The 25,229-nt window shown below is 43.7% G+C and overlaps 1 long non-coding RNA gene across 1 annotated transcript in view; it reads right to left on the bottom strand.

The window, feature by feature from the left end:
- The window catches only part of LOC116960140, a 35,483-nt gene extending 14,175 nt beyond the window's left edge, over positions 1-21,308 (bottom strand). The window contains exons 1-2 of the long non-coding RNA XR_004406228.1: positions 21,232-21,308; positions 17,145-17,277 (exon numbers count right to left, since the gene is read on the bottom strand). This is a non-coding gene — a long non-coding RNA (uncharacterized LOC116960140). The remainder of the gene's footprint in view (positions 1-17,144; positions 17,278-21,231) is intronic.
- Between the last annotated feature and the right edge of the window lie 3,921 nt (positions 21,309-25,229).

Raw genomic sequence — 25,229 nt, 5'->3', positions numbered from 1 at the left:
GAAATAATCAGTTCCCGTTCACCTCTTCCATATCACTCATGATTTTATGAGCCTCTGTCAAATGCTTCTTCAGTTTTCAAGGCTGAGAAGTGCTACTTTATTTAGAATTCTCCATAAAAAAAAGAGACAATTCACACCTCTGGCTACTCTTACTTCTCTTTTATATGTTTTCTACTTCTAATACATCTTTTTTTGAAATTGAGAAGTTCTGCATGCAGCAGCCAAGATGCAGGAACAATAAAGGAAGGTCAACACCTCTGCCTCAGTTGTATATACTGCAGTGGCATAAGCTGTTTGTTTTGTTCTCAGTCATTCCAAATAACTCTAAAAATTTCTCTTTGTCATTTATAAGACTTCTAATACTGGTCTCATAATTCTGGAAAATCAGCAACAATGACTTTATTAATCATTTTCCTGAATGTAGAAACCATAGAAAACATAGCTACCTAGAAGCACGAATGGTCAAGATTATTTTCCCCTGTTTTATTTATATATACTAACACTGACTTTTGTCTGCCACTGTACTGCCCAGTCTCTTAAGTTCCTTCTGCAAAATACCAAAAAGCTTTAGTTATCACTGTCTTTCTTAGTGATTTTTTGGCATGAACGAACTCCCTCCCCTCCCTATTAATTATTTTTTCCAGGTAGGACTGTTGAAGAACACAGCTCCCCCTGCCCCAGAAACTCTACAAGGACTGACCCCCAAAAGGATCACTATAAGGAACATGAAAATTTTTTATTGTGAAAATTGGCTAATTACAGCTATCCTTTTCTTCATACTTTGGTGAGACATTTTCAAAATCTATTCAGAACCCCAAGTACACCATATTAAGTGTCACATGCTTCTCCAGATTCTTATTCATTCCTTCAAAGAATCCAAGAGTTTGCAATGTATGCCTTTAATTTACAAAGGCCTTGTTAACACATCCGCAGTATATCGTATTTATATATGCTGCCACTAAATCTGCTGTAATTTCCTCTCGATTTTCCCTGGTACAGAAGCCAGATTTAAGTAGTCTGTAGTTTTTCTAATCCCTGCTGGAACTCTTTTTAAGATTGGTGACACACTATTTACCTCCTCTGGGATCAAGGCTGACTGAATCCAAAAGTTTCATACTAGAGCAATTTAGAATATTTGAGTGAATACCATTTGTCCCGGTGATTTGTTATTGTTCATTTCATTGATCTGTTTTCAAAGCTCTTCTATTAACAACTCAATTAAAGGCCATTCCATGGGCTCAAACCTTGGATGATTTCCTATTTGCTATGCATCCTTTGCCTTCTGCTGTCTGCTATACAGGGGCCTTACTGACCTCGATTGCTCCATTCACACCTTGGCCATTTGCTGAACCCACCATTTGCAGGCAGACTGCCAGCTCCTGTTGTATTTGGAAAAGCTTTTGTTATTAGTTTTCACGTCTTTTATGAGTCACTCCTCAAACTATTTTAGTTTGTGTTGTTATAGTTTTACGTTTAACTTGTAAGAAATTATATTCCTCTCAGTTTTCTTGGTTTAGGCATGATTTCCACTTTTTAGAAGGACACCTTTTACCTTTGCATTTCTAATAGTCCCCCTTATTCCACTGTTTTAACTGTAGTAACTTCTTGGGGGGTTAGTTTTATTTTGGGAACCAATGAGATACGTTTTTTCCAATTTACAGGGATGCTACTTACACTCTTAGCTCATTTACCTGCTCCTTTAATGTTATTTAAACTGCTTTTTAAAGAAAAATATTGTCATAGTCTTTGGGGTCTTCTTAATGTTACTATTCCTACAAAAGTATTGAATTTGACCATGCAATGGTCACTAATGCCAAGCATCTGTTCAGTGCAACAGCTATAGTTTAAATAAGGTCTCAATCAAGAGCGTTTTCCCCTTTTGTTCGTCTGTTTAAAAATGTTGACTAAAATTTGCTCTTTATATACTAACTAGGACAAATATTGTCTAGTCTATTTTCTCGTATACTATCTTTTCATTGCCTCTGATCTTTCTTAGTATTTCATGGATATTGACACTGCCATTGGTCAGCTATTTAAAAGGGTATTATTATAATGTTTTTCTTGATTTGGCATGGCAACTTTCAATCCATAGGGTGCGGGTGGTAGATGATGATACAGGTAACTGATTTATCTTATTGGACTCAGATTTCCAACAGATTGAGTCACTACTCCAACAACAAAATCTATTCTTGTCATTTCTACATAATAAGTATTCTGATAGTACAGCTTCATACTGATTAGCTTCATTCAGTAAGATTTCTGGGAGGACAGTACATTAAAATTCACCCATCCTCACTTTATATAGAATCATAGAACTGTTTGGATTTGAAGGGACCTTAAAGATCATCTATTTCCAACCCCCCTGCCATAGGCAGGGACACTTTCCACCGGCCCAGGTTGCTCAAAGCCCCGTCCACCCTGGCCTTGAACACTTCCAGAGAAGGGGCAGCCACAGCTTCTCTGGGCAGTCTGTTCCAGTGTCTCACCTCCCTCCCTCATTTAATTTTTATACAAAAACACAGCTACTTTTGGTCTTGGTCTAGCTGCCTATTTATGTGTGCCATGTTTAACTGTGGATTTGCTTAGACTGCACGATTTTACTTACAACCTGAAAATTATTGGTGGATGTCCTATGCTGCCATGAGGGGACAAAGTTTTTGTGCTGGGGAACTTGTCATCAGCATGAGTGTCTTATTCTCCAGGTCCTCATCTCACATAATTTTAAAGACTCCCCTGGTATTTGTTTTCATTCCCACCGCCACTAGCCTGGTTGCTCCCATTGCAGAAGAGACCACCCCTCCCATTCACTCTTAGCATCTCTTTTCTTATTCCCACATGACTTCCTTAGATACACATTGCATCTCTGCTTGTCTGGGACAAGTATTTCTTGAATGCTGTGAGTTCCCATTCTTTACCATCCTCTTCTATCAAAATGTTATGTTTCGCCTCTTGGAGCTTTCCCTTATATTTTATTGGTGCTCATACAACCATGACCAGACATGACACATGAGAATGGTTGCCAGCTCCTTTCCAGTATCCTCTCAAAGGCTACCCAGACACCACAAGATGCAAAGCCTCCAGAGCTTAGGCAAACCACCACATGCTCCTTCCTGGCCTCGTAATCCCAGTTATCAATCCCACGCAGCACCACAGCCTGCCTCTTCCTACCCAGCGGGACTGTTGTCCTTTCACCACGTGCCTTGCTTAAGTGGATACACAAAGTCTCCTTCTGGCAAGAGAGAGGGGTCACATGAACAGTATCTTTTGCACACATGTTTATTCATTCAGTCTGAAACACAATTTTATGATTTGTCTTATTGTCTCCTAATTCAAGCACCAACAGCAAATCAAGCCAATTCTCCCAACCAAATCTCTTCTAAATGTTCATTGTACATTCAGCACCCAGAAAACAGAAAGCTTCTTTTATTCAATGTCTAAAACCAACACAAAAAAAGGGAAACGTGTTTTCCACAGAGAAAATTTGGTGCTTATACTTTCTATTATCACAGTCCTCACTCTCCTGTGTTTAGGAAAGTTTTCTTCTATTTAGAAGCCAGTCTCCTGAGGAACACGATTGTGGTTTTCACATTGATTTTCTTTTCTAAAGACTGACCCTGTGTTTAATGTGCAGAGACCACATGGTATAGAACAGATCAGGGAGTTTGGCACAGAGATAGGAGGTACCTTCACCCCCTGGACAATTAAACTTGAAATGTAAAACCTGGCAAGTCTTGCATTTAATCCTCTCTGCACCCTGCCAAAGATAAGAAATCCTTCTCCTCTTAAAAAGAATAAGGGATTTCAGAACACATCATCAACTCCTCCCTTTAGCCCTCAATACTGACAGTTTTATCTCTATACACAAAGCTTCTCCCCTTTTCTCCAGCTTGGCAACAAAACTCAAGCTCAATGAATATTTTATATGTGTGTGGTTAATGGAGCATTCTGGCTCCAGTCCATTAGGAACCTTACACAACGGTGTATTAACTGCTTCTCAATGTAACATTTTGAGTCTGTCCAAAAGGGATGTGTGTTTGCCAGTTGAGCCAACATATTATTATTGTCTTGTCAGCCTAGTTCCTGTCCTTAGTTCAAAAGCAGGGTCCCCTGCCACAGCAATTTGCCACCATTGTGCTCCCAGTAGCAACCCGAGACTATTAGCCCAGCTCCAAGCTCTATTCTTCCCCTCTATATTGTGAGGTCTGCATCTCATGTGGGGTGGGGAATACCTGCAGTCTTTCTCCTTCAAAGATATACACAGGGATAAGCAATCACATCACAGATTAACACAAAGGTAAATATAAAGCAGTGAAGATGAGATCTTTAATTTTGATGAAAGCCAGGCCTCCATATTCTTTCATCAATTCTGAAATTTTTGCCTTAAAATCCACTTGACTGAAAAATTGATAGCAGAATGACAACATTTGACAAAGTACTTATTACCTTCTCCCTTTGAAAACCCACTCTGTTCCCCAGGGCCATCACAGGCAGAACACCATCTCTATAAAAATCAACACAAAGCCAACTCAATAGACAAATGGGCACAGATCACTCCCCTTAAAACAAAGGACAGTATAATTCTACCCTGCACATAGTCAACATCTAAGGTAAATGGTATAAAGAAGATAGCTTCTGGATTTCTCAGATGAAGAGCCCTGTGGGAGTTAGGGGTCCAGACCTGAATGCTCACCTACGCCTCCCCGACAGTTTGTGGAAAGCACAGAATCTTCCAAAGCATGAATCATCCCAACCTAAGGCAGATGTCTAGAATGGGTAAGATGAATGGCATGGGCTGTTTATCACTCTTCACCAACCAAAGAGAGAGCCTAGATGGCAATCTTAGGCTTTATGTCTAAGTTTTAGATAACTAAAATCAGGTGAGATGATTCCCAGCCCCAAGGTTTGCAGACTCATTACCAGACAAGCCACAGACCCTGACAGACTTAAGGCAGAAAACAACAAGATAAAGAAAAGTGCTGATGTGGAAGGGCTGATCTCATTCCTTCCCTGTCTGAAAGCAGAAAGATCTTATGTTTCAGAAAGCAAAAATTTCTCTTTTGCTCTCACATCATTGCTGAAGTGCAGTGGAAGGAAAGGAATGCCACTGTTTCACTTGATAGGACCCTGCAGTGCTTTCTACAACATCTACATGAGGTAGTCAACATCCATGAGGGACAGGGTATTACAAGCCAGTAAGCAAGGCCCAGAGGAGCCAGGGAGAGAGTGTTGGCCAAAAAATAGATGATGTGAAGGCTTTCAATAGGTAGGGATCACCCCTGGACAAATGGTGCCTCCTCACCCAGTCGTGCCTGCACACCCATGACTTACCCAAAATAGGCAGTAGTGGAATGGTCTGGAGCTGAAGGATGTGGGGAGGGGGCTCAAGGACACATGTCTAAGGGAGGCTCCATGCAAACTTTGAAGGAATTTCCTATTGCAAGAATTTGGGAGAAAAAGCACCAGTTTCCCCAAGAGCACTGACAGGATCACCATGTCTCATATCACACTTGAGAAAGGACAGGCACTGCACGAATATAATCAAAAGCCATAAATCTGACTGATCAGAAGCTCAGCTGCTCTGAGGTCAGGTTGTTTCTCTCTCCTAGAGGCACACACAGCAAATCAGTCATTCTACCAGTAGATAACCCAGTTACCAGCCCTCTTTCCTCTCCCTCCCAGATCCCTCAGCTCCCCTCAACATTTTTATTCTTCTATCCTTCAGAGTTATCACCAATGGAAAGTTTTGAGAATCAGCCGAAAACAACCAAAGCCCCTAATTGACTGGAGAAGGGAAATGGCAACTTCCATCATCTTAAAAAGCTGCACCTTTCTCCTACTCATCTCAAAGCTGAATAAAGGAATTAAAAACATAGCCTGGGGCAGCCAGCAGAGATTTACAAGAAGCAGACATTAGTTCTCACTCTAAAGGCTGGGCGTGTGTGCGTGTGAGCCAGAAGGAGCAAACACAGAGAAAGGGAGCAGAAACATAGAGTCTTTGCATTTAAAGAAGAGGAAGGAGAAGAAAAAAAAAAAAATAAAAAGAAAAACCTACAGCCTTTAAACCCTTCCTAATAAAACAAAGATCATCCTGGCAACATGAAATGCTACCCTACTTTGTTTATTTATCGACACAAAGAAAGAAGCAAGTTGGCACCTCAGAGGGTATTAAATGCTGTTTTTTTGCTGACTGAATGACCTCAGCTGAAATATTTTCCATGACAAGAGCCCAGAAGACGCTGGCACAGTGTCAGACAATAAGATTTTCAGAGTGTATTTACATTCTATCCATGGCCCCAGGCTGTTCCAAACCCATAGGCAGGTGCTGCCTTTATCTGTTCTTTGCTCACCTGGCTCCCTAGCAAAATGTTCTTGAGGCCTGCAGCTCAGCTGCCTTAACTGTTTGCTGCCTGGTGCTTAGAAAGCTTGAGAGACATCTGAGATCCTGGTAAATGGAGGTGGTGATTCCAGTTGCTCCTCAAAGCTGACCAGAAAGTGGTGTGTAAGGACTTTTTCCAACAAGCAGAGGGAAAACAGTGGTGATGCAATGGTAAAAGATAACTAAAACCCAGATGAATTCATGCTGAGAAAGATACTTTTTAAAATAGGAAGAGAGAAGGTAGTGCTTTCAGGAATGTGCTACATTCTCCATCACTTGGGATCTTTAAGCTAGGTCTGGATATCTTCCTAAGAAGAAACACTCAAGATCCTGCAGAAGACCAGACGAGAGGGTTACAATTATAACTTCTAGCCTTGAAACCTGTGCAGGACAATATGTCATTGTCAAGCAGGGGATGCTCACCAACCCACATCCTTACAGCAGTGGACACAAGGGAGGGAGTCAGGCTAAGCCACAAAGAACCACAGGGTTGTGTCTTCCAGCTCCATGGCACAAATTCACTACATCACAGGCTTCCAGCCACATATTCTCCAATAGACCAGCTCCTGACTTAGTCTTCAGCAAAATGATCTGTTCCATCCCTGTGGTGGAAACAGCCTTCTCTTTGCTCAGTTTAATTTGGCTTCTAGTGCACAACTCCTCTCTCTTGAGTAATAAACCTCCAGGAGACGCTGCGAGAGGATACGCCCTTAATACCGCACAACCAGAAGAATGATAATTGCACTTTTAACAGTACAAGGCAGCCACCAAAGCAGAGGAAGCATGAATTAAAGCAGGATAAAAAGGAGGGGCTTTACCATCTACCTAATAAGGTATTATTCATGCTTTTGGAAAGCTTCCTTGCAGAGAGATAAAGAGAGACATAATGGGTAGTCAAAAGCAACTGCATCTGGAAAAGGAAAGGCTGCCTGCCATCTCACAGCTCCATTGTCATGCTGGACTCAGCTTCTACCTTACCAGCCTTCAGCTCCTCTCCCTTTCCTATCTTCTTGCCATGCACCCTTGTTTAACCCATTTCACACCCAGGTTAGCTCCCCCCTGCCCCTCTGCATGGCTCATGTCTGGCCCACGCACACACCCCTTCACACCAGTTCCCTCCAGTTCCATTATCTTCACCCAACCAAGGAAAGTTTCTCTTCCCGTCCTTCCCTTTCTCTCATTCCTGCCCTCCCTGAAAAGTTCTTCAACTTAAATTCACTCTAGGACTACTGTGTGCAAAGTGTATACCCTTTCACATCCCTCCTCTGACCCATACTTATCAGCTCACTAATGTCACCCCACATCAAATAGGATGCAGACATCTGATAACTGTGCTTGTAACTGTATTTATGTATTTGTCTGGCCTCACTTTTCACCCAGGAAACAAAAACGTGACCTTACCCTCCAACAAATTTATCATAATAAACTTTCACTCATGAGCCCAAAACAATGCTGAGTTTTAAATATCTTCCCAAAAGTAAATTAACCACTGCTGACTTGCATATCTGTCACTGTCTTTTTCAATCCTATCCAATTGGTTATCATAATTTACAAGTATCTTGCAGCCTCTGCCATTTCTGAAGCTGTTTCTATACGTGCTTGATGATTGAGCTGTGCAGGATTTGCCATGCTGGGAAGTGCACCTCCAGGAAGCCTTTCCTACCAGGCAGAAAAACAAACAAACAAAAAATCTCTTTATCTACTGAGGTCATATTTCGTAAGGCTTTTAGGTGCATGGCAGACCGACCCCTAGTGGGAATTTCAAAGGGTCCTGATAAATTCAGTCCCACCAAAGTCACAGCAATTTGTGTACCCAATGAGCTAAGGCTCTGCGAAATCTCTGTATGTTTCTTCAGGAGTTAAAATGCCTTTGAAAATTGGAACTAGGTGTTAAATGTTTAACCAGGCCTGTAGGTAGCTCTTTGGTGCCTATCCCTGGATAAGATCAGATACATACATGCACTTGGTAAGACCACCACACAGGTAGATGTACAGAGAACACCTTTTCAAAGCTATCCCTTCCCTGGCTCCACACTCCCAAGCTAGCATCACTACAGAGTGGTTAAAAAAAAAAAAAAAAACAAACCCACAACAAAACAAACAAAAAACCCCTAACACCACACTCAATCAATCAATCTGTAGTCCTCCTGGGATGAAATGCTGTGAAGAGCTCCTCTCAGCTGGAACAGTGAGGATAAAAATGGAAGAACACATGAGACTAACCAGGTCCTGGATGTGGTGTCTGCCACCTCACACTCCCAGCAGGAACTCTCAGTAATGCCTGCACACAACGTTGCTTCTACTGTCCAACTCAATGACATCTTTTAAACAACGCCTCACTGATAATCTTGTAAGGATTTTCAACTCTGTTCTGTATAGCATTTTAATTACTTGCACTGTTTCAGGAGCTCAATCATTTATGGAAGGTATTTTCATCCCATTAATTGTAAGTTTCCCAGGGGATTCATCACAGTATTTCATGTCCTCAGTGCTATTAAATGCTTTAAGAAAGCATCCAGACTTCCAGAAGTTCATTTTTTTGTCTGCATATGGTTCTGGGGAAGAAGAGGACAAATCAGGGAAAGGAAGATTTTTAGGCCTTAAACAAAAAAGAAATTTTGGCTGTCAATTTTCAGGAAAAAAAAAATTCAAAAATACAACATTTCAGGTAATGTTGTAACAGCTTCATCTAAGTCTGCAGCAGGTTTGGAACCTGCTATTTCTAATGCTAATAGAATGCAGCTATACCCCTGCACTGGGAAAAGTAATTTCATTAGCTAGTAGTGAAAGGTTATATCTATCTCACTAATGACATCCACCCTAGGGAGCGATTCTTAGCCTCCCAGGACAGATAGTACAGAACATCTCATGCTAACACCGCCCAGGGCTAGCTTGGCTCTAGAGCAGACTGGCCATGCCCATAATGCGTGGCACTTGGCCTTGTGGCCATAAGACATAATAGTTGCTTGTGTGTGTGCTTGAAGTCAACATGCCTAAAATAATTTGAAAGTTGTGTCGTGGCCCACGAAGGCAAGGTTTTTATAGCCTGACGCTGAAGGGCTGTGTTGCATGCCCTGCAGAAGAGGGTGGTGGTGGCAGGGTACGGCCAAGAGCAGAAGGTCTGAGGTGGCATGGAAGGACTGCAAGGGGCAGAGGGAAGCCAAACCAGGCACAGTGCTGTGCTGCTTGCTGGGAGCAGTGCTGCAGGTCTTCTCTTGGTGGGGTCTATCTGGTTCACCCCAACACCAGACATAAAAATGGGCTGGGAGGCTGAGATGTCTGGCAATGTAGGTATATTTACTGCAGGCTGTTTCCCCTCCAAGCAGTCAAACCATCAGAGAAACAGAGACCCACAGCCTCCAGATGAAGTAAATAGAGCCATGTATTTTGAAGGAAGGAATGGAGATTTCCAAGTGCATCTGTATAGCATATCTGAAAAGCAATAATTGTATGCTACTGCATTCCCTGGAGTGGTGGTAACATCATCCCTTCCCTCCATGCCAAGGAAATTTATACACAGCCCAAGGAAAAAACTGCAATTCTAGTGGAAAAAAGGCTGAGACCTGCCAAGTCCCTGGAGCTCACAGCAGTAGGAGGGGAATGGAGAAATAACAGGTGGGGGTCTGTAGCCCAAGGAAGAGCCCCTTTTTCCAGCCCCTTCCTATTTAGTACAAAGTGCTTTAAAGTGAAGATAATGTTCAGCCTTGTTTTCCATGATCCTGTAATGGTGGAAGAGGCTCACAAGTGCTGTCCCACAGATGAACACATGTGCATTAGCCGAGTGGTGGTAACCCTGGGTATACATGTTCTCAGTTATATGAAAGGTAGGTTTGGCACGTTGGCTTATAACAGGGGCTGTGAGCTGATCAGCAGTAAATTATTAGATAGGTGTACCTCAACCATGACCTTGAGTCTTCTGAAAAAAATCTTCATAATTATGATATCTGTCCTGTTGTGGTATGCAGATCCCAGGAGGCAAGTCTGGTTTACTCTGGCTCTTAGCGGATGAGAATCTACGTCACAAAACCCATTATCACAGTCGGCATTAACCAGCAAGCATCTTGCTAATTATGTCTGCAAAAATACCCAGTTGAAATGGCCTGGGCAAGACAGAAGACCCCTACCTGCATGAGAAATGTCTATGCTGGTGTCAATTGGCTGCTCATGACATGAGAACATGCAGCAGCTCTGCCAGTGATGAAGAGACAACTTCCCCCAGCCGATCCCCTTTTGTAGCTCTTTATTAACATTTTTTGATGACCATTAAAGGTGATGGCTCTTAGCACTGGCTGGGAATTAAATTGAATGGAGGTCTACTAACCAAAAATAAAAATAAGGAGAAGACAATCCACTAGGAACTTCAGGTGTGTTTCAACTCAAAAAGATGGCATGGATTTCAAGGACAGGACCATTAAAACAATTACCTGAAACAGTGACTTGTCCTCACAGCAATTTTATCCTGAGAGAATTCACTTGCACCACCTGCAACCCTGCACTCTCATCTGGGATATCTGACTGGGATGGACCAAGAAATATTCCAAAAATGGAACTTTTACATCCCCCGCAGGGGTACAAAGCACAGAGCAAATGGCATGACTCAGACAGTGCCTGGAACATATAATGAGGATATTAAACTAGATCGTCACTTTATAGGTTACTTTATTTTTAATTAAAAAAAAAAAAAAAAAAAGAAAACACAAAAGCCAACCAACCTACATATTTGGCCTTCAGATGAATTTTTGGTTTTACGTGACAGCTTTTTCTCCTACTTAAAAATTTGCATAAATACTGTCAAGACAGGACACGCATGGTAAAGAATATGCAAAAGCCAGAGCTAAGCCCAGCTGCCTGCCTCTCCCACCGTGCTCTGCCAGGACAGCGGAGATCAGATGGGGCTGGTACTGGGAGCAGTCCCCCATTCTGTCCACCCTAGTGCACGTCACTAGGTGAGGGACTTGGTCCTGCTGGCACACAGCCTTCCCTTTAGTGACCCTTTCTTGACAGACCCTAAATGGACAGCCTAGTTTCAATTCACTCAGTCCTCTCCCTGCACAGTCACTGGGACGATGGAAGGGGGGTTTGCTTATTTTCCTGTGGGAACGGAGAAGAATAAGCTTCAATGCAACCTCCCTGTCAGGAAGCTGCTGCCATTCCCCTGCCAAAAGGGGAGAGCAAGAGCAGCGTGGCAGGGAAACATGAGGACGCTGGAAGGTATCAATGTGAGGTTGTGTTTACCCACTCAAGGGCACCCTGGTGTGATTTCACAAAGATCTAGTTCAGCTGGTGTGAATTCCTGTGCAGACACTTAATTGGGGTTCAGAAAGGTTTATCTCTGCTAACAGGATTAGGAAAGGTTTAAACTAAAACAAAAGAGAAGAATGCACACAAGCACTTTCACAGCTTAGAAAATAAACAAATACAGAGCAAGTCTGCCTTTAGACATGGCCAGAGCAACCAGTGTTCCCTTCCCAGCAGCCCTCCTCACATAGAGCATTTTACCTAATGCCATCCCCTTTGTTGCTTTTCCTGCTGCAACCCTACCTTACCACCCACTCAGTACAGAAAATTGCTGCACTTTACACCTATATACTGCTGAATAACTTGCACCACTCCAGAATTCGGCCCAAGCAGCTGCACTGGCATATGAAGAAGTGTACAAAACAGCTAAGCAAATGTTTTTTGTCCCTCTAAGATGGCAGTGGGCATCAGAGTGTGCCTGTGCTGTGAGAGCCTGGCAATATGTTGCATTTGAAAGAGCCAAAGGCAAGGTGGAGGGAGGCTATGCTGCGTTCAGTACAAGGAGGCTATTGCTCAAACCAGGTCCTACCAAGGCTTCCAAAATCCCTACTGGTGGGAAAACACCTCCCATTTAAATAGTCCCTTTCCAGTGAGGGCACTTACACAAGTTAATTGTAAGGGTATTTGATGCCTGCCCGAGTAATACTGCTGCCATCTGTACTGAGCTCTGCCGCGGTTCAGCTGGAGGTACAACGTGACTGAGCAGTGAATGGAAAGGGTTCTGCATCCTCCTGAAAGGGCAGGGTGGATCTCCATCTGCAGGGTGCGGTTGCCTTGAGATGGAATTTGGTTGGGACTCAGGGGTAATATCAGGAGTCCTGTGATGTTCACTCTCGAGTGGTGAGGATGTTGGTTTTACATTTTTTCCAAAAGGTTAGGAGTTGTGGTGAGCCTAATCATTCTGGCATGTCAGCCTGTGCTATCTAGGGGGAAGAGCACCACCTTCCGAATTACCAAGTCAAATTGACTGTAGCAATCAACTTTTCCTTCTAAGTCTCCAGCCAAAAACAAACAGGCCCAACCCTGCTTAACTTATGAGATCATAGCCCAAGGCACTGTAGCTTTCTGGGACATCACTGCCTCACCCATCCTCTACAAACATCAGTTGTGCAGGGATGGTAGAGATCTCTCCCAAATTTTACATACACAAAGATCTCTGACCAATGACATAAGCCCACTGGAAAGTGCCTGCAGCACCTCTCCAAGGTGGTAGGCAACCAGCAGAGCCATGGAAATAAGGACAGAGTGGTGGAGTCATCAGGAACATGTACTGCACAGAGCTCTAACCTCTCCTGGCTGGCTCCCAGTGAAAACCTCTTGCCCAAGCTGGTGCTTGTCATTCAAAGGCTGCCTTTTGTGAACCCTGCCACACCAATGCTTTGCTGCTGCTCATCTCCACTCTGAGTAGCATATTCATCTTCCCATCATCACCTCAGAGACTATTTGCATTGTTAAATCACTAAGAGAAATTGTTTTTCCCTTGGTATCTTCAAATCAAAGCTGCTTGAGCTAGAGATCTTTCTTTTGTTAAAGCATGTTACTATCCTTAATGGATTTTTCAAATGCATTATCCATACCTTAAACTTTAGAAATCATAAAGTCTTATTGTCCTACAATTCAAGCCTGGCCCAACACTTCCTGAAGCAAAAGCAAAAGTTCTCATTGACTTTTTCTTGGATCTGGTCTTTTCATAGCATTGGTTCTCTGATCTCAATGCAGAATCCTTCACCGCTGCTTGAAGAAGTAACTTTATTCATCTATACCTTACATGTGACAAAACAGAGGTATGACAAAGCTGCAGAGCTTTGTGAAAGGTCAGTCTGTGACTCTAAACCTGAGCTGAGATCAGAAGGTCTGAACTCTGGACCCAAGATAGATAGTTCTAGACACTTTCCATTAGGTGCTTTGAAACACAAAGAACCGTGGAACACAGAAAGAAAAAAAAAAAAAAGAGAGAAAAATAGGTAGCATTCCTCTCCTACCTAGGGCAAAAGTGATGCTGCCTGAAGGATGTAACTGCAACAACTGATGACCATTTCATAAGTCTCATCATCTTGGGTGTTCTGCTTGACAGCCTTGTATCTGAGAATTAGTTCCATTCAATAGTTTCTAAACCAAAATCAAATTAAATAATTGAATATGTATACTACTTCTGCAGGCGAAGCTAGGAAGAGGTGTCATTATATACAGAAGGGGATCAAAAGTCAAAATGATCTTGATAATCTGGAAAAATTGGGAGGGGGGGAAAGTTTAGTTCCATAAAAATCAGCACAAGAGACTATGCTTGTAGAGGCATCCATCCTCCTTGCTAGATGTAGGTAAGGTCTCAACTAGTGGATTGCCTCTAGCCTCAGACTCACATTTCAAGAAAGATGTTGACAAACCACAGCGTCCAGAAAAAAATTTGTCTCCAGCAACTACCTTAAACTGAGGTGTTTAAGCAAGGAGAAAGCTGGTTAAGAGGAGCAAGAGGGACATCTTCAACTGTACAAAAGGCCATGCAAGAAATGGGTTGGAGATCAGGGTTTCCAACCAGCCATCCTTCAGTGGCTGTATGATAATTTCACTTTTGATTCCTGATGCCATTTCTGTAATAATTGTATGCTTTATGGCTAAGAAAGAATCTTAAAAAATAATGTAAGGGTAATCTAAATGTTAAGAAAGTATAAGTGAAAAAAAAAAAAAAAGCTTGAAATAGTTTCTTTTATGTCATGATTTGGCTCATGATGGATGAGAAAATCCAGAATTTTTGATCACCATTTGGCAATGCTTACTTGCTTCCCTAAAGGGTTTTAAAATGGCACCAACATTTTATCAACCATGTTACCTCCACCCATTGTTTATATTTTTACTGACATGGGTATCTTGAGCCTGATGCAGCATTCTAAAGCATCCAGAGTGCACTGGGGTGTGGAGCTTCTCTCTCTTATATTGCAACTAAGCACCAAATTATTCCTTATCTTTTCTGCAGAACTTTCTAAATCTCAATCTGATTTGCTCTACACTGACCTACGTAGGTCTTGCAGCACTCTTCACCTCCCATATTTTACTCTCTGTGCCCAGCAAGCATTAATATTCAGAGTAAGTTTTTGCTCCAGGTATGAGCTTGGCTTTCTTTCAGAATAGTCTCATTTTCCTACCTTCATGCACACTTGTATTTCCTTAAAGAGCTTGAACACCCATTAAATAGGAGAGTCTAAATGACAAATGTTAAAATATTTTTTTTTAACCTATTTTCATTCAGTAGGTGCCCTACTTCTCTGCAGACTGGGCACCATCTCCAGCCTACTCAAAAATATGTGCCCTTACTGACACCAACAACTCATTTTTATCCTGATTTTCAGTTCCTTGTAGACAACAGAAAAAATAGCAAGTTGTGTGGATCACATCTAAAACCACGTGCATAAGTTCAAAGATAATTAGCCTTTTAGTTGCTAAATGCTGTGCAAAGCACACATTTAACAGCTAAAACTGATTTTAATCTTTGCTTAATTCTTTTGCCAGAGAGTCCCATTCATAGTGAGGCAGCTGTCTAAATATCTCGGCCCCTTGGGGCGAGGAGACGAGAGAGCCTCTTGCAATGCTCTTGAGTGACCCCAGCTGGCTACTCCCCCGGCAGCACCCAAGAGCCACTTCCAACTCAGTTGGGGCAGAGGATGCCAACGGGGCTAGACCTCCCAAAAGGCGATTTATCTGTGAAGTGCAAAAGTTCTCTTTCCTCAGTTCAGGTAACCCTTCTTAAAGTTGTATCAGAAAGTTGGGTAGCAAGAGTGGTAAGATTAATGCAAAGTAATGGCCTTATTAATGAGGACGTACATGGATTTACACACCACTGCCCTCACGCTGGCTGGACACGAAATCATCAGTCACTGCATCCTTCGCCCCATATGACAGCTGACAGAGTCTCCCCCTTGGGTCAAAAAGGCCCTCGACAGCCAGAGAGCGCCTGCAAATGGTGGGACAGTTTGCATGCTTGTTGCACCCCAAACCACAAGAGTGGTATTTTTTTCCTTCACAACACCTCGTCTAAGCTTTGCCATGCTATGAGCTCCTGCTTGTAATTATACTCCTTAAAAGCAAGTAAATAGGGTATTTTTTTTAATCATCTCAAACAGCCTTCTGCAGAATGTGATTACGCATTAATGCTTTCTACGGACAGGCAGTGTATGCACGGCCACAGAAAGAGATGACACGGGATCACAACAACAAAAAATTAATGATTATGCCTTCTGCAACAGGCAGTAGCCTTCACCAAGGTTTATTTACCCCAATGTCTTAAAATTCTCCAATATTTAGGGAACCAAGACATTACTGCATAACCAGATGATTACCCCTACATGTGGAATATGTAATGCACCCAGATAGGAAGGAGCTGGACTGAGGAATATGCCTATGCCTGTGATGTGATGAGAAAATATGCTTTGTTCCTTCTCAGAAAGGCTGGTACACTCCCCAGCTGCAGACCAAGGCTGACTATCATTTTAATATTAAAATGCTCGTTATGCTCATTACGTTTTTTTTTTTTTTTATTTTTGCTTGACCAGTTTATCTTATTGGCCCTTAGGTTCTAAAATATAGGGAGTGGCATAAAAATTGCATTATCTTCAATACATTCCTGACATTTAATCAGGCAAGGCTTTCGGTTACAACTACTTGCTAGTCCTTTCCTCCCTCAGACCCAAGGAGCCGAGAAAGCAAAGCTGGGAGAGGAGAGGACACAGATTGCAAAAGACATTTGGAAAGCAAGCAGCATGACAAGACAACATTTTACTTTTAGGCCCATGTTCAGACAGTCTAAATTGTCAGTCAATCCCTCTGACAAATATTTCCCATTGGGTGGCTCTCAGTGGCTCCCTGCTCAGCACCATACTTTGGTCCTAGGAACAAACCCTGGGAGACACGGTGCCGATCGGCAGTACTAAGGGCTTAGGAGGAGTTCATATGCCCTCCAAATGGCAGGGAATTTTATTTACCTACTCATTTATCTAAGCTGTACAGTTAGCTAATAGCTTGCACAGCACTTTGAAGCAGGAAAGCTCTAGACAGAAGAGCATTAGAATTAGTCATATAAAAACTATCATGAAGAAAAGTCTTCTTTTATTTTCCACCAGGTTCCCTATAAACCCAGTATCTCCACGTCTAAAAGAGCATTAGCTCACACAAGAATGACAAAAGCCTGATTTTGAATAAAGAGCCAACAGGGCTCAGAAATCACACCTAAGAAATTATAGAAAGGCTTGCCTAGAAACTGAGATTTAAAAAATAACAATAAATCCATTTGGGATTCTTCAGACTTGTCTGTGAGACTTGAAGTCACCATCATAAAGAGTTCACACCCACACTACGATTATACAAGCTGTCTTCTCTTGCAAAATCAAGCAGAAAACACAGTCTATCACAAGACAGGTAGTAAAAACATGAGATTGACAGCTCTACCCTCAACATTGCTGCTATTCCCAATTTGAGATACCTTTTCCCAGCTTTATCATCCAGGAAATTCTACCCTTTCCTTCTCATGTGAGGTTGATGGTTGCTGAGGGCCTCCTACAGATCACCGATGGGCTCAGCATTTGCAGGATACAGCTTCAGATCAGTGTTCTTGGCTGGGTGGATAAAAATACAAATAAATCAAACCACAACCAAAAAAAGCCTCTGGCAATCCAGAAGAAAGCTAGTAGTCATTATATTCATCTGCAGGATGTGAACTTTCCCTGTCCTTACTGATTTCTCTTATTAAGCGATCATCAAGCACCAATAGGAATTTTTTGCAGGAAATAGGAGTACAGAGTGTTCATAAGAAAAACACCAATACAGCATGCAGCCAATACGAACCACTTGACATTTCAGGAAATTAAGTTATACTGTGGTCCCAGCTTATAAATTCAGCAAGACCCACAAGGGAGACGTACTGTGCTTTCATTTGAAATGTGACGGCCACACGAGCTAATTGAGGGCAGTAGCCGCATATGCTCTGTCACAGCCATCCTGATGCCCTTCCTCTCTCCTGGCTGCTCCTATGCTGCTCAGGGCCCGCGTGCCCCAGCCAGCTTTGTCCTTTAGATGCTGAGTGTGCTGTTCTGAGGGTGAGAAAACAAAAAAGAGGATTTTGAAGGTCAAAAAACCCCAATGAAAACAATAATAGAGTTTCAGAGAAAGTCTCAGATCTCTTTCAAACAGAACTGAATGTATTTTTTGGGATTCAAAGCCTGAAGCATCTCATCCCTGGATGACTGACCACTTGGGGATTGCAGGTATTGCAAGTACAAGCTGGGGAGCCAGGGTCAAGCACTGAAGCTTACAAGCTGAACAGATTTACAGGGCGCTTTTGTCCATGTCATTGACAAGAGGGCAGAAAGGAGGAGGTTGAGCAACAGCAGTATATGGGCCAGCTGCGTGGGAGATGGAGACGCAACCATCCTGAAATGAAGGGGGCAGCCACCAAGGCTGGTGTTTATTCAGCCATATTCCTGGGGGAGCTCCTGCCAATAGACACGGGGAAAGATGACAGTGAGCCACCTTGCACAGAAACTTCCTCTTCTTCACCAGAGACAAGGTTGAAGTCAGTTGGGGAAGATGTGAGCTGCCACCCATGGGCTTGTGTTCCCACAGACTATCACCGGCTAAGGTGGCACGAGAAAACCATCTATAGCAAAGACAACACACCCTTCCTTTGTGAGAAGGACAGAGAGAGAGGGGAACTCTGGAAGGTCCAGGAGACTGTGCCCAGGCAGCCTCTCTCTCAGGGGAGTGCCACATACTCTCTGCTCGTCAAAATTTGCTGTGAGAGACTAAGGGCTGCACATGCAAAAACACCATTCAGGTCCCCCAGGCTCTTGGCTATGCCCTCCACACTCTTCCATCTAAAATGTTTGGACCATCTTAGAAAGCTTGCAGGATTGCAGCCAGTACTCCTGCTATTCCCAGTTAAAGGTACCTCTAAGGTATCACATAGGAAACTACTACTTCCTCCTCCTGTTAACTGGGTGGGTGCTGAGGGTCTCCCTTTCAGCCCACTGAAGTGATCAGTGCTTGCAGGATATGGCTCTGGACTGATTTGAGAGGGGTAGCTGCTCCACTGCTGCCTCACTGTTATCCTGTGGACACAGCCTGGCTAAGAAGAGCTTCAATAGCCAGCTCAGCCTTCAATCTGCTGTGTGACATCAGGCAAGCAGACAAAATGGAGGCTTGGGGAGCTGAAGAGACCTGCTTGAGATCACTCAGCTGATCAAGAGAGGATCAAGAAACAATCAACGCCCCCCAGTCCCTATCCTCCTGGAAAGAGGAGCATTAAGGGACAAATCAAACCTAGCAAAATCCACCCAATGAAGCATTATGAGACTGTAAAACCACTCAACTACAGACCAGCCTAATCAAGGAGCAGCCAAAACCTTTTGGGGAGGGGATATTGATAATTCCATCATCTTCTGTCCCTTGTAACATCTGCTCCATCTTTTGCAATGGGCTCATACAGGGAAGTCATGCAAAGATAAAATACTTAATTAAAACACTAATGCTGCAAATATTCACCTCCATGTAGGTGTGGAAACCTTCAAGTTTCCTTTTTATTATATGGATGGGATCCTGCTTTTCATTGGCACAATAGAAAATAGCCACAAAAATTCCACACACACAGCATCAGACCCTGCGACCAGTCTCGACACGCAGAGCGTCAGTAATAAAACACACCCCTACAGGGATTTAGCACTTTGGCTTGTGCTCAGCTGGGGGACTTGGGCAGGACTTTCACTCTTCAGACATAAAAAAAATATTAATTATAATCAGCTCTGTCATTATTTCAACCCCCGCACTCCCCCTTCCCTTTCAGCAAAGGGGAAAGGAGACATGTGCTGATGGGATTGTGGGTTTGCATGAACGAGATGGGGCCAACTCTGTGTGTGTGTATGTGTGTGTACTGCATCTGCCCTGGAAATCAAACAGCAGCTTTAGAAAGGGCATCCTGGGAAGGGCCCTCAGGTGCCAAAGGAGAAATTCAGGGAAATATTCTTTTATTAAAACAATTACAACAGCTGCTGCATGTACTTCCTTATGCACACATGCAGGCACACCCCTCCTTCCTGTGCATCCCGCACATCCCCTCTGCTACAGACACTCTTGCACAACAAGGTGACAAAGTAGTTTTCAACTTAAATCTGTGCAGAGGTCACACTCCTCCTCTTGACAACATGCCATACACCCCTGGTGCATTTGTCCCCCTCACACCTACTGTTCCCCGTGAATGTGCTGCCCCACAAGAAGGTGAGTCTCTGAAGTGCACATGCAGGGTAGGTTTTGTGCTGGCACCACAACAGGCACTGCAGCCAAGAAGGCAGACTAGTGAGTACAGAGGGTCTGAAATGGCCAGCCAATGCAAGGACTTCCCAGGGATTTCTGAAATGGTCTCCTTTCCTGTAGACTGCCTTTTCCTCCCTTTCTAACTGTCTCTTCCCATGAACTGAATGGTGGTGTCCTGCAGCACCCTCCAATCAATGGCTAAGTGAGGGGTAACGCACCAAAGTTCAAGACTTGGCTCTTTGTCAAACACTTCTGTGCTCATACATATTCATGGAAAAAAATAACAACAAAAACCCATACAACTCCCTATAAAAATTTGCAAAGCTGCTTCAACAATGCCTGGAAACCTTCTCCCCTAGTGTCCTGGTTAGACTAGTTACAAGGTGAAATTCCTGATTTTCCACTACACCCTTCTGTTGCACTGTCACTTTCTCCTTCCAGCTCTACTCTACCCACATGTCTGAGCTATCCCACTTTGGCCTTTTATCTGGTATCTAGTCTGGTAGCTTGACTGGGATGGTCTTCTTGTCAGCTGTCTGTGCAGCATCCACAAACATGGGGCAGTGATCCACATCTAAAGGCTTCAAGAGGGAATCTGTGAACCCATAATACCAAGGGGACGTGTTGTGTTTCATTGAAAAGCCTGCGGAGAGTCACAAAAATGCAGACACATCCATGTTCCTTCCTCCTTTCACACATGCTCCCCTCTTTCTCAGTTAACCTGCAATGCAAACAGAATTTGGGAAGAGCTCAGGGATTTAGGCAGGACCACTGAGCGGGCCAGGCCATTCCTGGACATGCTGCATGGTGGCATATCTCAGTGTTTCCCACAGGTGTCTGCAAATTGCTCCAGATGGACAATTACTAGAAAGATAGGGCTCTGATACATGATGGAGTGAGGCAGAACAGAAGACTACAGATACTCAATTCTGTGGCCTAGCAGAAAACCCATAGCATAAGACTGCCAGCTTCATTTTCACCTCCAGTGCTGCTGCTTACACTTTCACCTGGCCCTGCACCCTGTCACGGCCGAACAGGTACCCGATGTTGCTCTTCAGGTCTGTTAGCATGATGCCTTTGCTTTGTGCAGGTGTTGGCAACAACACTTGCATACAAAGCATGGAAAAATCCAGCCTAGGCTGGAGAGTGCTGCTCCAAGGTGATCCCTGGAGGCTACATTTCAGTTTGGAGGCACCACCCTGCAACGGGGCACCGTGATGCTACAGCATATGGCAAACGCCACCTTGCTCAAGGAAGGCACTTACTTTCTTTATGCTCCATAGCTGGTCCGTCCATGAGAATCATCTGCTTCTGCTCCAGCCAACCATTTATTCATTTGGGGTGCTCTGGGAGAAGAAAGAAAGTATGCTTCAGGCAATTGCCATTTGCCTTTGGACAGGATACCCTCTCTTCACACAGACACACTCTGTCTCTTCCAAGCAAGCTCTAATACCAGAAACCAAGGGATATTCTGATTAAGACCTAGACTGAATAATACAAAATTTGGAGTTTAAGCACTTCTCTAGTTTGACTTGCTTGGGACAAACTGCTGCAACTCACTATGCCTCAACTTCTCCATAGGGAAACTGGAGGGATATATGACTTCTGAAGCTCCAAAAAACCTGAAAGGGATAAGAGTTAAATGGTTGCTAATAAACCCGAATAACTCCTCACTCACCCCAGCAGCATTTGTCCACACACAACTGGTATCCAACTAGCCTCAGTAAAAAGAGTTCAATAAGGAGACAGAAAACTTTTTGACCTGCAAGACAGCCACCATTCTGCCAGTGGAGGCTTGCAAAATGCTCAAGCACCTTTAGCAGCAGTGCTTTAGCTCTGAGATTTGAAGAAGGGTAAGAGCATTTGCAATGGGCTCATAGTGGGATGCATAAAGGTCTCCCAGAAACATGACACCTAGGTGGGCAAAGCATTAATGTCTGTGAAATGTTTCTATAGGGGCAGAAAATTGGCTGAAGCTGTGAAAGATCTAGCTCAACAGCTCTGTCCATTGCCCAAAATAACAAGGTGGTGGCATCTGGGATCCTCCCCAACCCAGCCTGCCAGCAAATGTCCCAGCAATCCCAGCGTGTGTTCACCCCTGTCATCACGCTTTGCTGGGCATTAGTGGTGGACAGCACCCCACCCCAAGAAAACATGGGGCATTCTTGGCACTTCGCCCTGAAGGCAAGGTCATCAGATGTGATCACGAATTCTTTGCCTGCCACATCCACAGTGGTATGCACAGGAACATGATCCTGTCCCAAGCAAGAGCCAAGTTTGATTAGGGCTGATCGTTCTAAGATCCTTCCTGGGACGATCTTGCAAAGAAGGAGTTACTGGCCACCCAGAATGAGCCCAGAAACAAGAACATGAAGGCTTGCAGGGAGTTTGGGCAAGTCTCCCAAAGATATAAAGCAGAGTGACAGAGCCCGTGAGACCAGATGCTCTTTCTGGTTGGAAATACAGTGGAGAGTGGCACTTCTCCTGATGCCCTACAACCCAGCATGCACAAGTCACCACAAATGGACACAGAGAAGCCTTTCAGGCATCCCTTCCAACTTGGCACTGACTTGGCTCTTGGAACAGAGAAACTCTGGCCTTTTCCAAAACAATCCGCCTGACACAAGGCTCAAATACTTGGCTGAACAGAGTTGGAATCCACCCTCGTTCTCCTTTAGACACCCTCTGTGGGACCTTGAATGGGTCCTATCTTCTCTATTCCGTGCTTCAGTTCTCCACTGAGGACAATGACTCTTTCTCACTTCAACAGGGGGCTGTACCTAAATTCATTAACACTGAGGGGACACTCTGGTAGCATGGTGATGGCCTCACCCCATCCCAGCCAGCTCTGGGGCACACATCTTGTGAAGATTTCCCTCCTTTTGCTCTGCAGCAGAACAGCAATGCCATCACAGATGCCTCGTAGATCTGCTGAGGGCCACAGGTCTCCAGAGGTCAGGAGGGCAGAGTCAGGCCAATGTGCAAGGCCTCCATGGTGCTTCTGTACCTCCACCAGCCCTAGAAAGCGGGAGTCCTGCCTCAGAGAAGATGCCCACGAAATGACAGATCAAGTCCAAATTATATTTTTTGTTTCCCTGTGTGCAAAATGTATTTCAGTCTTCTGTGTTGTCTTTATTCTCCATGTGATGGAAACCCACCCTGCCTCAGCCAGTGAATAACAAAAAACTACAGAGGCAGCAAACATTAAGAAAACCCTGTCCTAAAGCCTACCACCACCACCACATTTTCCTCTCTGCCATCTGTTTTGCAAATTCAACAGACTAAACTAAGCACCCCCCCCCGTAGCTAAATTCCTTGCATCTCAGAAAGTACATGCATCTCTGTGCCAAAATAAACAATCTTATGGCTAGTTTACATCAAAAAAAAGTGCACTAATTTCATCGCAAGCAAAAGGAACAACAAATTGGTTCAAAGCTTGCCACTGTACACTCTGTGGAAACATCCCTCAGCAAAGACAGGAGTAAAATAACCATTGTGGGACCTTCAACGCACACTCAGCCTGGTACCCTTTACCTTCAGGAAGTACAAACCCAGTATTCCTACAGCTGTCACACAGATTACATGCCAACCAGCTTCCTGCTATTGCTGCAGGTTTAGTGGCAGTGCAGTACAAAATGTACCAATGATTATCCAGTTAACATAGGGAGAAGGGATTACCCGGCCCTGTTGGCTGGCTGCACGGGAGAGCTGGTTACAGGCTGGTTGAGAACTGCATCAGGTGCAGAAAGCCACTGCAATGCAATGTCCATGCACCCTTGGAGGAAAAAGGAAGGGAAAGAACTGTGCCTTCTTCACATGGAGCTTCCTTCTTCTTTGGGTTTATATGCAAGCACTGAATTCTGCAATGTGAGCAAGTGTCCAACAACTCAACCCAAAACTGATACTCAGCTAGTACAGACCACCAACCTGAGAGTAGAAAGTGCTGGGAAGGGGAAAGACTAGTCTCCCATTTCCACACAAGGCTGTGAGTTGGCCTGGCTTTGGCTCTGATGATTACTGAGCTAGGAGATCATCTCCTTCTGGAAGAGTCCTAGAGCCACAGATCCAGCTGGAGTCTTAGATTTGGGTGGATGGCTGGCTGAGGACCACCCTGCTTAGACTGGGCCAGAAATCCCACCTGTAGTTTAGCTTCAGGGTCTCTGGATTTGAGGTCCACTCTTTCAGCATGTCAGCTACCAAATTCAGCTCTTTATAAGGATACACTTCCATGTGTCCTAAGTGAATTCAGATGAAACCCCAACCTTACACTGAAGGAAGAGTACCCAGATAGACTTTTCCACCAGCTGAGAAACAGGCTTTAGTTAAAGAGGCAGCACTGCACAGCTTGAACTGAGCAACTCCTACCAGAGCCCAAAGCTGGGAGATTTATGCAGGTTACTCATTAACTAGCTCTAGTACCAACTTCTTTCAAGTAATCCACGTTCATGGCATGTTTCAATTACCAGGACCAATAAAAAGCGGCTTTTTGATCTTGACTATAAAGAGCTGCAACCTAAATGCATATCCCAGAGCATCAGTTCACCCATGTCACTGCCAGGAGGAGGACAAAAGGTGCCTCCCATGGAGCAGAAGTGGGCTGCTTGGTGGCACACCCCCCATGGATCAGCATGGCACTTTTCCAAAGCTGCTACAAAAAAAAAAAAAAAAAATCTCCCTATAATCACTTTAAAGCACATTGATTTGGAATCAAAATGGAGAGAATAGATTATTCTCACACATCTCAGCTCCTGCAGAGACCCATGTAAACCCGCGCAGCACCCCAGGGCTAGTGCAGACTTGGGAAAGAGTCTGAATCCCAGGGGCCTTACTAAGTATCAGACAATTCTCTTTGGTACCAGTTACAGCGAAGGAATCAGGGAATATGACATATTAAAGAAGGGCAACAGAAAAAAATATGGTTTTTTCCTCTCATTACAAACTCCTGGATGTGGCATACTATGGAGAGCAACTGAATTAAGCAAATGCAGTCCAATGTTTTAGACTTATTGATTATTTGACAGTTAAATCAGTAGCTTTAAAAGCTCTTAGGTAAAGGACATAGCTGAAATAGAGCTTGAGTTTGGATACAGTCTATGCTGGCGTAAATAAAAAACGAGTCCACAGATAAGAAGAGAATTAGAGTGGATACAATAAGTACACAAAAAAATACACAAAGCAGCTTACAGATTTAATGCATTCTGCTGATAGTGGTGGAGGTTGTTTATTTAATCCAGAGAGATTTAGGCATACAGAAAAACAGAAG

The sequence above is a fragment of the Tyto alba genome, unplaced genomic scaffold (assembly GCF_018691265.1).
Source record: "Tyto alba isolate M040663 unplaced genomic scaffold, T.alba_DEE_v4.0 Super-Scaffold_10, whole genome shotgun sequence".
Classification (NCBI taxonomy): Eukaryota; Metazoa; Chordata; class Aves; order Strigiformes; family Tytonidae; genus Tyto; species Tyto alba.
Note: the sequence above shows the minus strand (reverse complement) of the source record. Positions and strands in the feature narration are given on the sequence as shown.